Consider the following 17428-nt stretch of genomic DNA (forward strand, 5'->3'; position numbering starts at 1 on the left):
ATGGGCCGCACGGCCGTGGGTGAGAACCGACCACCGTCGATTGCGCCGATAAATTAATTGCGCGCGATCGATTAATTAAAATGCCGACGCACCCGCCAACGTGATACCAATGCCGAACGACGTGGGATTTCGATGTAGGTACGCCGGTGTGATTCGCCGGCGGTAAATAACGAAAGCCTTCAAGTTGTGCCACAGTTACCGCTAACCGCGAACGGTTAACGTCGATACCGAATACGCGCTCGCGTTATTTCAATCAATGGAGCGCCGCGATCGATTCTCCGCGCCAGTCATTCTGTTCCGATCATCGTTCCGATCACTCTGGCCTCGCAGCGATTTGTCGGCAAATAGATCGGCTCGATAGCGAGCCGATTTATATTCGCTTGTGCCATTTGGCGAAAAGCGAACGGATTTCGCGCGCCTAGTGTGCTTTCAACGCGTTTACATACATTCGACGATCACGCTGTCCCACGAATGACGGTCGAGAATTATCCGTTGCATAATACACGTCGCATCCCGTTGCAGGATGCTTGCCTGGATACGAGTTGTTGATGAATGAATTAACATACTAATTACATGCCCCGTCGAGTATGCGATTTCATAGCTTTGATAACTTCGCAACAATGTTGCTGCGCGATTTCATAGCTTTTGGTAGCTTTGCGAATAATACGAATCTTTCGTACTATGTTAAATAGATCGTGACGCTTTTGTCTTCCTTCAACATGTGTTTGCGTTTCTATTTATATAGTATAATAGGATAGATTTGCATCAATGTAAATTTAATTGGATAACACGGATATTTTTAATCTTTCCATAAAATAAAGTATTTTTTCTCATGTACATTTTTCTGGCATCACAATAAGATAAATATATTTTCGTATCAATCATTATCGTCGAGATTGAAAAAGAAACGTAAAAAATGCAATATATTGTTTAAGTGGCTGCATATGTTAACTTTAGGAAATCCAATTAAAACTGTGATGAATAGTAGGCGCGTGAATAGTTTGAACAAGCCACGCATTTACTCTTGTTTGTCCGAAAATTTTTAATTCAACATTGGAGCGCGATTTTTGTTGTACGTTTTATTGACAAATTGGACACGAAAATCGTGAACAAAAGGGAAAAAGAGAGAAAATTAATGCGATCCATAAGCCAGTCTCGGCTTGTTTATCGTGCCATCGATTTTGCTCGAACGTCCGATTGCTCAGAAAAAGCCCCGGAAATACGCTTCTCAATTATCCCAGTAGAAGCTATATTCAGATCGCTTATGTAGACAAATAATCGTCTTTGTACGCTCAATTGCATAATCTCAGTGAGATATTAAAAACTTGTATAATATAATCTTCTCTTGATTATAATATTCTTTCTTATTTATTATTCGTTTTCTTTTTATGTCAAATATATTTCTAATTAAATACGAAATTATTACATCTTCCTCTAATTACTCTCGAAATCTGATCCTGAATTGAATCTAAAAGACTATCCGCAGAATCCGAGATTTGTGGTTTTAGACATACATATTTAGTTTCTCACTCGCAATGTAATGGAATTCGTCAAGTAAATGTTCATTCGGATTTACCTCGCAAGCCGGCTTAACTACATAATACGTTATCGGACGCATCTGGCATTTTTCTTTTCAGTCATGTGTCGAGACAACTTTCTCCTCGGTGATTTCAAAAAACCATTTTTCGGGACAGCACTGTCCGATCCTTATCGTTCTAGCTACGGCGGAAAGTGCCATGGTGTCGAGCTAGTCTTAAGATCCCATTCGTCTCTCCGGGACTCATCTCACCGACCTCACCCTCGCAAAAGCTCGTTTATACGGCAAGCAACCCCGGCTGCGGTGGTTGCTCCTGCCTGGTAGACGCCTTCAAATTCGAGCCCGGTGCGAGGTCTCTGCCCCCGAGCCTAATCCGTTCTCCCACCTTCTCCATGGAGCGATATCCGTGTAGTAATGGCTCGCCGACCATTACATCACACGAGCTGTGAAAATTAATAGATTAAAGTTAAATTTTTATTTTATTTTTCGAACTATTTTTAAATTTGAAATCTCTAATAATGTTATATAATTGCTTTTATCTTTGTCTTTTAAATATATATTCGACTCTAATCTTGCTATATATATATTTGACTTAATCTTGCTTGAAATTTTTAATTAAATCAAATAAAGGGAATTATTGCTAATATGATTTTGAAAATGCTATTAAATATTATATATATTTTTTAATTCCATTAAAATATATATATATATAATTCCATTAAAAAAATATATATATATTTTTTTTTAATCCATTTTATATATAATATAATATATCTTATCAATATCTATACGTTATCATTTTTATTGTTAACTAAATTTATAATTAAAGACGAGTAGAATAATTTTGGGATATTCATATGTTGACATTTATTCTTATAAAGGATCACAAACTGAGACCGCGCGAGACTATCGATGCCATCACTACTCTTGTGCTTTGCTTCCTTGTAAAGGGAGCGTACTTCCGTCTAATCTGAAAAGCCCTGTAACCCGGACTAATGGACCACGCGGGAGAGATCAATTTGTGTTACCCTCGCGCGAATTATTTTTCCGCCACATACAACTGTCCGCGCGTTTCCCATCGTATATGTACGCGCGGTATTATTGACGCGGACGCTAAAAAAAAAATAAAAAAAATGCGACGTTTATATCAGAGCCTGGCTTTATGCTTTGTGCCATTTTGTTTCTTTGTGTTGGGTCCTTTTTTCGGATATTTATAATTTATCAATAATATTGAATAGAACTTATTATTTAGACTATGTAATTATTTAGATCATATAATATTTTGACTGTTAAAATTATCAAATATTTGTGTCTTTATAAAAATTTGACATATGAATAAAATAAAAGAAAATCATGTAAGGATTAATTTTTTCAGCCTTCAAAATTTATCATTCACGTCGAGGTATATATATGATTCTAAAGCACGCAAATTGAAAACCTCGTTGACGCGAATTGAAAATCTCGTCGACGCAAATTTCGTCGGCGACCTCAACCAAATCGGGATGCAAATGGCTAACCTTTACGATAACTGTTCTACCGCATATAAATTTGAATACTCTCAAAACTGCAAAGTTGGACTCTAAACGGGAATAAGTTCGCTACACGTTTCCTTTTTGCGTAGTTAAACGAGGAATAAAACAAAAGTTTAATAGGTGAAAAACGATTATAATCGTTATCTGTTATCTTTTTGTGAAATATAGATGTTTCTTGTTTTTTTTTGCACAAGTTCAATTTGCGTGAATCTAGCTTTACACGATATCTCTCGGCAACGCGTTAATAGCATAAATCGAGAATAACACGTGTCAAACGTTTTGTTGATGCAAAGCTAGAGTACGCGATTTCATTGCGAGTTCCACCTCTCACAACATTGAAAAGTTATTTGTTTATACAATTCGACATTGCAAAATATATCTCTCCAATGTACGAGAAGAATAATAATTTCTCCGTACGAACTGCGGAAGCATTTGTTATTTTACACGATTTTTTTTCGTAAAATTTTCATATTTCTATAAATAGCCCTTGGAAATCAAGTTAATAAAACAAATTGAAAATTACGTGTATCGAATTGCATTCGCGTAGAACCAATTACAATCACATCGCGTAACCAGGATCTTATTCTAACTGTGGGTCATTAAATTAAAGAATTTATTGACCGAAACATTGAACATCGCAATAACGAGGCGAATCGATGAGTTTCTTTTTTCGGCCATCGAATCCGATGCAGATACGCACGTACACATACACAGCAACAATCGGATTTAGCTATTCCAAAGTTTAAATACATCGAAATCGAACAGGAACCGGTTGCGTTTTTATTACCCGTATTTCCCGGATAATGACCACACGCATGTTATCCCGCGTTGTAGAAAATCGAATCGCGCGTTTATATCGACCACGCCAAAAGCCTCTGGACTACAAACCGCGCGATGTAAAAGCCCAATATTGAAATTAAATAACCGGGGCTGTGCGCTCGCGTGTTGCACTAGCTCACTTGGCAAATTATCACGTTATATACACATTACGTAATATTCTATAATAATATTTTATCAAGCACCATATATAATTTCACGTATAAATAAATCTCATTTTATTTTTACGGCTTCGTTGGAACATAATTCTCATGTTATCCCTATATATATTATATATATTATTATATTATATATATATATATTACATCATATTTCGCTTTAACGAGTATTTTTCGCAATTTGTATATCTTTACCGATTTTCGTAGCATTTTCCGATAACGGAAGCGCGATTCAATTTGACACCTTATCGATATCCAGAGTATTTTGTCCTTTTTTATATTTACAGTATATACCTCTCAAGAGAAACTCCGGGTTCTATATTTTCGTTTGTTTGAAAAATTTGCTTCGATCTATATACAGTGGTGAAGTAATGGTGGTGCTTCCGCTAAAATGTTATTTGAACGACAAAGTGGTTTGGCTGCGCGACCTGCGGGGTGTTATATTATACACATTTACACGTTTACACAGGGAACGCGGCACCCCCGCGTTTGTTTTACACTGGCCACGTGTCGCAGCACCCTACCAAGCGTGAACGTGCCCCTCATGTGTATGCACGCGTGTGTACAACGTAGTCACGTACGCGTGTGCACGAATACAGACGCTTATGTATATTGTATACGTACGCTTTAAACGTGTATACATATATACGTCGCCATACGTAACACATACGGGGTTGTCGCGCGTTCTTCATTCTTTTTCCCAGATTCTTGGATCAATTTCGTTAAAACGATGCAAAAACTGGGAAATTTTGTTGAATGAAAAATGAGGATAAAACCTGGTACGATTCTAAGAGAATTTTTAGTCAAGAATGTTGCCTCGATAATTAATTATGAACATTAGAAGGGGCTGTCGAATAAATAATTTTTGCTAAGGAAACGCCATTGATCGTCGAAACCTGTCGTTAAGAGCGAAGGGTGGGGTTTCGGAACATTCGGTGTACACACGTAGGTGTTGTTTGTAGGTGTATATGTACCTCGTTGTTTCGTATGCGTGTATACGAGCTAAACAATATACACGGTGGGTTTGTCGAGGCTGGTTCACCGGATTCGGCAAGCTTCGTACGCAGCTCAACGTATACATGTCTAAATGAGGGCACGGAGGTTGATAGTAGTGGAAATAGCGACGCGGTGTAACACGGAGGATTCGGGGAGTGGCTTGATGATAGCGGTTATTGAATTATTAATTAAGCCGGTTAATTAATAAACGATAGGTCGCAAGTCCCGGTAGTCAACCAGCCAGCCACAGTCAAGCAGCTATACGTATATATTACATTCTATTCGTTTCTACTACCGAGCATTGCAACCACCACGAGCAATCACGTCTCTCTCGTATTCCTTACACACCTCCGATCTTGTGTAACCATTGAACCAAGCTTGGCATGAAAGACGATGACGGCGATTTTCATGAGCTCAACATCGTAATTTCGTTCAATTGATCCAATTTTTTTCTAAAGGGACAATATATTAGATCTCGATAATATCAAGGATATTAATTAATTGAACGAGTTTGATGTAAATAAATCAGATCAGATGTCAGTTTTAATCAATTTATTATATTTATTAATGTTCGATATATCTATAATCGAAGAAAGAAAAAATATAATAGTTAAAGCAAAGTTAAAAAAGGTAAAAAAAGAAAATTAATGGCACAGATCAATATTTATTAGAGAGAATATTTTGTAAGAATATATTGTCGCCTCTTTTTTGGAAATATCTGTATAAAAATATGTATCTTATTTATGTGTAATACATAATATAAACATAGTATACAATAAAAAATAATAAAAAATAAAAGAAAGATACAAATTTTTAAAGAAAATATAAGATTAACACACACGCGTGTGTGTGCGTTAATAATCTCTCAGAATTATATATCGTAGTTTTAAAAGCAAAATGAATATTAATACTAATATTAATACTAATACTTTGTTTGGCTTAAAATTTATGTAAATACCATTATTTTGATACATATATCTACCAGATAATTTTTTTGCGTAATATATTAAACGTTTTCTATCGAATATAATAAATCAGAAATAGATGAACCAAAATTCCTTATGCATTTTCTGAATTTTATTTGATATTTTATTAGTGTGTCTTATTTCAAGCAACAAATCATTAATCTCTTCTTGTTCATAAAAGAAAAAGAAAAAAAAACAGAACAGATGTATAATAAATGAAAAATCTCTTTATATCTCGTCAGAAAGACAACTGAAATTTGGGGCATGGCCGGAAGTGATACAACTAAACGACAAGAAAAGCATGCCTGGAGAAATGGAACTCTCGGTGAGATTCGAGAATCAAATTACGCGATTATGGATCGTAAAATAAATAGAATAAATGAATATTCATTCTATCATTTTTCCTCCTTTTTTATTATTTGCGACTGTTATCTATCTATCGCTTCCATTCTCTCTCTCTCCCTCTCCCTCTCCCTCTCCTCTCTCTCTCTCTCTCTCTCTCTCTCTCTCTCTCTCTTTCTTTCATGAGCATACGTACTTATCCATTCTCTTTCATACGTTCGCGAATATGAGTACGTCAGATTTCATTTTTTAGAATTAGTGTTGTCTCTAGTTGTATATGTGTGTGTATATATGTGTGTTTTGCATTAGTGATGCACATACAACTGATGCGATTACGGACACTCGTACATTTCTAACGATGAATTTCAAACAACTAACTGATTGGAAAAAAATACGAGTACTACAAAAATATGAAAATGCAATCGTGAAATGTGCGCGATGATATTTTCTCTTATATTAGATGGTCTATTCACATTCTGATGGCAAATTATTCAAAATACTTAGAAAATTGATTTTTTTCTTATCAAAACTTTAACAAAATTTTAAAATATTAGCAATCTTTTAATTTGTTTATTTAAAAAGCGATAATTCCATTACGTCCGACAGCATTGCGTAATTCCTCGATCGTTTTACGACTAGTGTTTCCTTATTTCACAATTATGAACTTTAATGTTGTTTTATCGTGAAAAATCAATCAAGTGAAAAATCTCCGCTCTCAATTATATCGATTAGTTCTTTCTTGGCAAGTTTTCGCATTTCTCACGTGTATTTATTCTGCAACGCAAAGCGAACATCTGATAGGAGAGAAATGTCGCACGATTCTGCGAAAGATGAAACTGCGTATAGAGAAGAACATCGGGTCAGAACCACGACAAAAACTATAATCGAATCTCTATCGTCGAAACCGTCTAGCTGGAAAACTCTTTTCCGGTCGTGTAGTTCAATGAATTTTTTTCTACCTCATCGTCAAGTTCGGAATGAGAATTCTGTTTTTTCAAAATTCATTCTATCTCTCTTTCTGCAAAAGTTACGTGGTTATTCCATGATTGAATTAGTAAAGTTCTCAGGTAGGGAGAATCTTTTCATCGACGACTATGTTTCCGGAAAGATTGACATTTTCTGCCTTTTATAGCATGGTTTGAATTTAACTGTTTCAAAGGATGAAATGAGAGATAACTCAATAACTGACTTATATACATGTATGTGCATATTTTATTTTTGCATCGCCTTATCGAAGTATTATCAATAAATATCATTAACCGCGTGATGTTCTTTTTATTTCTATTGATCGCCCAGATTACCATTTTATTTGTTTCCTTCTTAATTGATTATACTTCCCTATGAGCGCACAAATGACACTTTTTTCCAATCGTCTCTCGGACAACCATCGACTTTCTGTTTCATGCAATTGTAATCAAACGATTTATTACTTTTGGCAATTATTATTCCGCTTATATAGAATCGTTCGTTGAATATAAATTGTTCTTCCGCGTGTCCTCTGCAAATAAACGACATATATATAATTACGAATATTTCCTTGTTCATTCGTATAACACACATAAACACTGATAACGACACAAAATCGATACGAAATTATTTTGATGAATGAGAATTCCATACGTAAATAAATTTCGTAATAACCATGGTAAATCCTCTCTCTCTCTCTCTCTTTGCAACTCGCGCACGTAATCCGAAGTTCCATGTTTTTCGTCACCCCTGCCCATCATCGATCTATCTGTCCCTCGCACCGTCGTTCCCCTACTGTAGGTATCCCGCGGGAAATTTTAAACTCAGCCTGCCGTTGTCCGAGCGAGAGAAAGAAAGAGAGATAAATCGAGAGAGATAGAGAGAGAGAGAGAGAAACAACGAGGAGAGAGATCGTATCGCAGAGGCAGAAAATAAGGTACGGACAAAACGGAGGAGTGTCTTCGGTTTCGTTTCCTGCATACTGATAAGCTGTGTCGATATCGCCGCCAGAAATTTTGTCCTCCCTCGCGGCGATAATACTCCTGTTCCAAAAGTAACGACCACCGCGAAGACAGTACGCCAAATTGAACTGTCGCTATTTCGTATGCCAATCGTAACAATTGTTGTTGTTGTTTTCTAGCTACCGGAAACCCTATCTTCCGTTCTTTTCCTTGGTATGGTATCGAAGCATTTTCTGCAGAAATAAATCGCAATTATTTTAATGACAGCGCGAATCGACGTTTAATTTAAATATTCAATTAAAATATAGATTTAAATGTAAATTAAACTATAAAATTCTCTCCTTTGATCTCTAATATGCAATTTTTGTAATATAATTATGTATTAATATATATAACAACATGTTTATTATAAAATTTTTAATTAAAATACCACCGAGTAAGCTTTTAAACTTTCATGTTTTTGTTTTAATACTTTTTAAGATAATTTCAGGGTTGAGAATTGATTGTGTATATGTGTGTATGCATGTGTGTATGAAAGGGATTTGCAGTGAGCGTATGGCGGTGTCGAGGATGACAGGAAAAAATTTGGCAACTCATTTCGGGCGATAGAATGTTGACAGAATCAACTTCGGCAGACATTGCCGACCGAATACAGGCCGAAATATCGCCACGTGTTGCCTTGAAAAATTAATCGTTCCCGACTCCCTCGGGATCGGCTTCTGCCCATCCTCTCACCTCCACTATCCCACCGAACCCTTCGTCCTAGAGGACGAGTTACCCCGTAAATTCTAACAAACGCGACGCATCGTCCTGCCGGGGCATGAAAATTAATGACAGGGGCGTGACAGGAGGTGGTACCTCCGGTCTGTACTGGGGTGGATGAGGGTGAATCGGGGCGCGGCGGTGCAGCAATAATAATGCATACGAACACGCGATAATCCGTGGAAGGCCTTTCTTCCTCTCGTTAACGCGCCACCCGAAAAGCACGTCAGTCATATCATATCTACATAACTGCCGTGACAAGGGTCGTTTTACGTCTTACACTTTTACACCCTTCTCTCGATAAGAACGGCTATTGCGCTGAACGCTGCCGAGGAAACACAAAGTCAACATTTCGCATCGCATCCTATCATTTCGCTGGTTAGATACACACTTAAAAGAAAAAATTTCTTTTACCAGATGTCAACTTGTCATATTATCTGATAATTATACTATGTTACTCAAATATGATGACTCATGTAATTGATAAAATGTTTTTAAAACATTTTGTGTGTAGAAAATTATTTAAATGTAATTATTTCTCTTAAAAATACATGTTTTTGTAAAACTCTAGTAAAATAATATAAAAAAAGTTATAAAAATTTATTCTTTTGTATGTACATTTTTGTTTTTTTTCTCTCTCTCTCTCTTTTTCTCTCTATCTGTTATCAAATTAAAAAGAAATTTTTAAATTTTTAAAATCTGATTCATTTTACAAATAATATAAATGTGCATATAATATGCGCATATATATAATATGAAAATAAATAAACAAATATGAGTTATTTTTATGTTTTTGCGAGTTATAGTACTTAATTCTTTTCATTTAAAAAATATATTTTCAGCTTAAAATAGATAAAACTGACGTTAGTTTGATATAAATCTTTTATATAAAAACTCAACTGACAATTCTCATTAAGAAAATAAAATTTTACATATTATCGTTTCGTAAAATGTTTTTACAAAGTTATTCGCAGTAAATTTAACAATTTTTCTTTAAATGTTTAGTGAAATTACAAAGGATTTATGCACAACGCTATCTATTTGTTAGCAACATTCCTAAAAATAATTTCGCAAAAGCAGCCCGAATAATCCTTGCAGAATGAATGCCTAGAAAAAGCCGGCATTGCAATGGCATCAAAGGCCAGGATATTAGCATCGCAGGAAATGTACGAAATACTTTATGTCGTGTGAAAAAAAAAATACGTTATGCGTTCGCATGTATGTAATCAAATAAGAGTGTTATTACTGCAAAAGTACCATGTGTTGTGCGTACGTCGAGGCATACGTAATAACGTAGTAGATCGTGCGTATAAATTATGTAACGACCTACAACTACACGATATGCGACTGTGCAAGTCTACAGTCCGATGGTTTATCAGAAATGAATAAAAGCTATACTTTGTTATGCACGACTACAACTCTACATGTCAGAAAGATAGATAGATAGATTTATTTTTACCTTAAGATTTATAGTAATAATTTTCAGAGAGAGAAAGAGAAATAGGAAAATGGTCAGATTTATAATAATAATGTTATGCTTATCTTCGTATGCGAAAATAAATGTACGCGCTTGGGTACGTTTTTCAGTTGTATTTCGAATAAAAGCGCTATTACATATTTATCAGTAATATTCAACATTAGCTCGATGACATTTGTAGTAGTCTGAAATGGTTGGTCATTCGCATATTTTGGAAAATGGAAGGAAGCATAAAACAAATAGTAGCGTGTAATGTTTATTTCGTGCCGTGTCGCGATCCTTCATGCCGCTACGCCGCATCAAGAAGAGAGAGGAAGAAAAGTGAGTTAAAAATTTAAAAATACCCGTGTTAGCTCTTCGTATATATCACTGCATTAATTATGCATCAAGAGTTCCGCGTATGCAGTTTCTGAAAAGTGCCCTTAACAAACCTCATTACGGAACGTCGTTGATATGCGCACGCGATCACGCGTTCGTGAATGGCGAAGACATTGGCCCGATATTGTCCGAACGATTACACCTCTTCATGATTAATTCAACGCATCGCTCGCATCGCGCGGAAAATTCGCGCCGGATTATAAAATCAAGCGGGAGGAGCGTTACTTACGGATGCTGAGGCGTGATCGAGGATCGAGGCGCGCCATCGTGATCGCGCGTATGCATGCGGAACGGCATTCTATTATCCGAGGACGTGTGGAAAAAAGAGAGATATACGAGATGGAAAAAAGGGCCAACGCGAAAGTGGCGAATCGCGATGTGCCGTAGAACGAGTGACGATTAGGAATGCCGCGGTGGCCATTGCCAATCACTCGGAAGCCGCCACCCGCATAGCAATTTCCTGTGGGTTCTGCAGGACCTTACCCAATCCTTGAATATATCCTCGGTGTGAGTTCTGGTGTGAGTCTCACACCACCCGGATAATCAACAGAGACTCGGAGTCCCTTCCCACGAAAGCGTTCCCTCATTCCCGCAACTGGGTGTCTCTTCTCCTTTGCAGATTCGCACTTTGAGTCGGAAACAAACCCGGAAAGTGCTCCTCGTGCCCCTGTACCCTTTCTCTCTCACGCGGCTAATTGCGGAATCGGCCTCGTAATTTGTATACATAAATATTTCATGTACGTATATATCGGCGCGTGGCCAAGCGGGCGGCAAAGTAATATTCGTATTTAATGCATTTAAATTAACAGGGAATATTTAACGAGCGAATGCAATTAATAGTCGAGCGTAGGGTGGCTTACACGCGCACTTGCAGTTCTGCGCAACCGCAAATATACATACTATTATTAATGCCATGTTAATAATATTCACTATATTACAGGCGATGCAGTGCATCAACCAGGGTCATAGAAATTAGACGTAGAAGCTATTGGATTAGCTCCATATATGTATTATCGTTTCTTACTGTGAATATATTACTGTATTTTAAAATCTACATTTTAAATGATAAAAAAATGAAATGTCGCACATAAAAATAAGATAATTAAGGCTTATATAATATATAATTAGATATAAAATAAAGTATAACAAAAATATAAATTACGTAAAACAAATTAAATTAACAAAATATAATCGCGAAACGATGTATGTCTACATAATTGTTAATTTTTCAGAAAGAAAATTTTTTTGTCATAAATACATATCAAGTAATAAATATATATATATATATATATATATATATGCACTTTGCGACATATAGATGCACTATAAGTGCCACACATTATGACGTCATTTTCACGCAATATGGAGAGCTCCGATCGCGATCTTTTAACGCGAGGCGCGTCGCGTCGTGTCGGAGCAAATAGCCACTTATAGTTTCCGTCGGCGTTCTACATCTTGCCTGCGACCTCCTTTCTCCGAGCCATGAAAGCTATACTCGGCGACGCTGCGAAGGTCCCATGGAGGGTCGCTCAATCATTCATAAAATGCACGTTTTAGAGAGATCTTTCCTCCCGGAGCTTAAATATTCAACGAACCATTCCTACCACCCTCTCCCGGGCCGATCCCCGGTGGACTTCGTCTCTCCGCGAGTTCCACCGAGCCAACCACCCCCGATACCAATCCCATCGTTGTCGGCCAATCGTCAACCCTCCTTTTCACGCCCATACCTCGCCTGGTTCAGCTCAAAGTCCTTAGTCTAGCCGGGTGCGATACGTCGTGCCTTTACTCTTTCGCAGTTTACGAGCCAGCTCGCTCGATCGATCCGCGAATCGCGCAGGCGAAATCTTCTGCTAAATCTCGGCGAGAGTTTTGCGATGCACTCGACCTGTTGTTTGCCTCCGCGCGCGCCACACGATCAAATACGTTGTAAAAATAATATACCAGGAAGACTTATGAAACTTATATGACGTCTGCCACGCGTTTGAGTAGCTATAAAATTTTAAAATGCCTTTCAGATTTTGTCCTGACAACGTCTGCGTACGGAGTTAAAAGAAAGTAAGCTGTACGCTTTTGAACAAATAAGATATAAGCGAAGTATTAAAACACGCGAGTAGTGAACAGTTTGCTAGAATGTATTTTCACATATGACTTTTTCATCTCGCGAAATGCTAAGAGCAAAAGAGTAAAATATTTCTCTTCCTGCAAATTGCGAGAAATCAATTTATTTGCTGCTTATATAAATTTGCATCTGTCATTTCATTACATAAAGTGCTTCTTTCGAAATGCACTGAATCACGATACAGTTTTTTTCTTTTATTTCGTTCAAAGTCCTATTTTAAATTCTTTGCCGAAGGATAGTAACCCATGATAGAGACTTTTGTCGAAGGGTTAAATAGCGGAAAAGAGTGAGCGTGAAGCATCGGCTTTACTATACAGTCTGTAAAATCAGCCGCTACGATAAATTGTATACATGTATAGGATGGTGACGTCGAGTGCTACAGCGAAGAAGCCAAACCTTGTAATGCGCCTAAGAAGACCAAGAAGCCGCGGGATTAGGTCAAAGCGCAGGTGCGCGAGAGAGAATCGAGAGCACATATACGGGATATACTTCCGAAAGGAAGTACAGTCACTTTTAGACGGTAAAATATATTTTTATAATCCAAGAGATTTAAGGGTTATCTCTTAATGATCAAACAAGTTTGGTAAATATTGCAGGATGTAAATGCAACATTATGAAAATATTAATAATAATTTAAGTTAAAATTATTTTAATAGTAAAATTGATTTAATAAATTTGTTTTTAAAAAAAAACTTGTGAACTAAAAGATCAACATAATGTTAGATTAACATTAGTCTCTTAATTTCGAATATTAAAACTTAAGGATATTTGAATGAAAAACAATTTATTAATTTAAATTAACAAACGGTAAATGTTCTAAATTTAAAGAGATTTTTGACAAATAATTTTGTGGTCACGATTCTTGCTACGAATCAAAAAATAAAGCACAGAGTTGCTTACAAAGCTGATAAAAGCGTTGTTTCATGACACGTGTTCAAAGACCTTCGAAAAGGAAAAATTATTTCGCGATCCAGGACTATTACGTGCAAAAAAGTGAGAGCTAAAGGGCGACACTCCTCTGTGATCTCAACTGAAAAGTTGTTGGCTAAAAGATTTTACAAAGACGATCTACACTGAATTACATCTTCTCTTTCACGCCACTAATTTGTTACATTTTGTAGTTTATATTATAAACGAATTATATGTAATTAATTAATAATAATAGAGAAAATTAATTTCGTAAATTATATATAAATTATATTTATTGTTTGCAACACAATTCTCGATTAATAAGCAAATGTTTACCTCTTTTTAATTATGAGCGTAATTTTCAGATGTAACTTTGTAAAAATTAAAATCGATTCACTATAAAATTTTTCATCTCTGTCGACAGTATTAAAATTTCTAATACTAGGATTGAAAGTATTTTTAATGCTTAAATTACTATGCTTAAATTACTATTTTAAAGCTTTTAATTCAGAGAGATTTGAATGTTAAAAAACCAAAATGCGCATATCGATATTTTTCACGATATTCTTCCTGGGAATAATTTTTCTCATTTTTATGATTGCATTTAATTCTGTTGATTTTTCAAATGACATAATATTTGCACATTGCGCGCAATGTGTGGCATTGCGATAAAAATTATAGAGAATAAAGAGAAAAATATAGATACTTTAAAATTTCACGTTTTATATTAAGCTATAAATCGCATATTAATTATATGTTTTACGCAATAAAAACGCAATAAACTCTTAAATGCATCTCGCACCGTAATATTGTACAATAAAAAAATAATGAAAATGAACATATGTGTATATATTTAAGATAACATTTTTTTCTTTTCCTCAAAAGAATCTCTTGTTAAAAATTTTTTTCTGCAAAGACAAGAAAATATACGATAAAGTTAATAATATAATCGAATCATACACAACTAATAATAAAATTAAATCTACATTACGAAAAACTTTTCGAAAAGGCAAAGGTATATCAGGTGCGCGAAATAAAATTACTAAAGCATTTGTTAGCTAAAGAAAAGACCGAGGTGAGAAATAAAATAGGAGGGCATGAAATTTGTCTATCGACCGGTTGGAAAAGTCACCCTGTAAGGAATTCCACGTAAGGAAGGTGCCATGGGACTTGGATAAGAAGAGAAGGTTGTTTCATCTCACCCCCATCCCGCTCGCCGTTCCGTCCTTGCCGCGCATAGTTGTTTATATTTAATGTAGCATTCGAGATCCGGATGCGCCCCTATCCTGACAGAACTTCTATCCTAGCATCCAACGTGGCCTCCCAGCGCCTCGTCCACCCCCAATTTCGTTCCCCGTTTGAACGACCTGACCCATGAAAAAGCATATCGGCTCGCCTGATCTCTGCTACCCGGGGATTAATTTTTTCTCCCCTCTTGCCGACGCTTAATTTAGCGTGAATAGCGAACGCGCCCGCGAGCACTTCTCGCCTGGAAAGTCGTAAGGGGAGTCGAGTCTCACCTCGTAAGTAAATTTCATCCCGGCAAATGTTTTGCGTTCCTGAATTCTACGAGGGCTATATTTAATTGTTGAATATATGTATATATAATCAACAATTAAATATACATGTGTGTGAAAGTACTCAAAATCTCGTATTTTCGATTTAAGCGTTTTTCTCCGCCTCTTGGCGGTAGTACCTAATGCGAAAATGATTTTTCCTCCAGATTTTTAATTAATAATAATTACTTTTGCGTATCTCGCTGGTTTCCCGAGTGAGAGAAAATGCGTGACGAAGGACGACATAATTCCAAAATTAAACGGGTCGATTACGATTCGCGCCGCAGCGTTTTCAACTTATTCGCCCGGTTTGCTCTCCTCGAACCGACCTAAAATTACGAGAGGTTTTGCTCGACGCGGCTCGGAACTCACGCGAGTGCACTAACGAGGCACTGCGCGTTAATGCCGTACTCGCATAACTTAAGTACGAGTGAAACCACCGCCTGTCTCGATATCCTGCAGCTTTTTTCCTCGTGATACGTGCATAAGTGCATACGTACACGTACATATTCTCGTATCTATACACGTGTTCACACATGTGCATAAATGCGCGAGCTTAATAAGAAAGTGTCGCGTTCTCGCTATATCCGCGATATATGAGCGATCGAGTGTATATCTCGGATCGATCTTGTACGTTGGCTTTTACGACGATCTTACGAATCTCTCGGGAAGAGAAGAGTAACATTCTCGACGTAAACGACTTGAACGAGGGTAAGCGCGCGCTAGCTGGTCTTTTACGTGTGTGTCGCTGTATTTTATATCTTTAAAAGCACCGTTTTATCTGTGGCTGCTTGCTTTTACGTTCAAGAGTCTTGAAAGGTTTTCGTCTATCTGTTTGATTATTTATTTATATCTGTTTTATATATATATATATATATATATATATATATATATATAATATTCAAAAGCATAAGATAGATGATCGATTGATGATCGATCAATTTATTTATTACATTGGAGATGCTTATGAAATTATGTCGGAACAGAATTAATAGTTTTATTTAAACAGAATTAATAGTTTTATTTAAACTTTGTTTAAGCTATATTTTTCTCTTGTATGCACTATAATCATTATCTTTATAGGAATATTATAATCAATTGTTATATTTATTATAATAATATTCTATCATAATTATTACAAGAGAGATAATTATTAAATTCAATTATTCATCATTATATTTCTTTACATTTACGTCAATTGCGCCAGTTTTATATTTTCACCGGATTACTTTTTATTTCTCATACGAGCAATATAAAGTTCCTTCAAGGAATACCGAAAAGCTGCGACTACTCTCTTCAGATCATTTATTTACGTTTATTAGAAGCGCATCTTACGACTCAGAGATTATTATATCCGCAAACAGCCGCGAGATAGAGGATTTGAAAGCATGATCATTAAAATTTCGCGTCCTAATTCGGCGCGTTATTGTTGCTCGCATTACACTTTAATGATGCTTTCACGTGTTCGAAAATATTTTGCATTCGTATCTCAAATGTATTCTCGCCGCGGGTGCGGCTGCGGCTGCGGCGTTTTCCTCTTTACGCGCATAGTACGCGCTCGTTGGCCCTAAAAGCCGTCCGCATCAGAAATTCTCGGGTGCCATTTTTCGTGGTCCTGCGCCGCGCACACCTCAAGACACGACTACTGAATAATATTTCAGTGAACGCTCGCATATACATTACGATCCTAAGAGCGGCGGTCGCGCCTGCCGCAACAAAATATTTGATGACTACGTTACGGCCTGGATGCTATGAGCTATATAGCCGACAGAGAAGATAGGATGCGCTCCGATATTATTATCTTAATTAATAGCGTTCTTCCAGGATGCTATAATATGAATATACAATAAAAGCCTCGGTGAGATCAAAAGCGAATTAATAACCCGAACATGTAGCAATTTTTATGATTAGATTTCTTAAATGCGAATAATA

General features: G+C 36.4%; 1 long non-coding RNA gene across 3 annotated transcripts in view; it reads left to right on the forward strand.

The window, feature by feature from the left end:
- The window catches only part of LOC105256538, a 95330-nt gene that overhangs the window by 76045 nt on the left and 1857 nt on the right, over positions 1-17428 (forward strand). The window lies entirely within an intron of this gene.

This window comes from Camponotus floridanus, unplaced genomic scaffold (genome assembly GCF_003227725.1).
Source record: "Camponotus floridanus strain SB8 unplaced genomic scaffold, Cflo_v7.5 scaffold15, whole genome shotgun sequence".
Taxonomy (NCBI): domain Eukaryota; kingdom Metazoa; phylum Arthropoda; class Insecta; order Hymenoptera; family Formicidae; genus Camponotus; species Camponotus floridanus.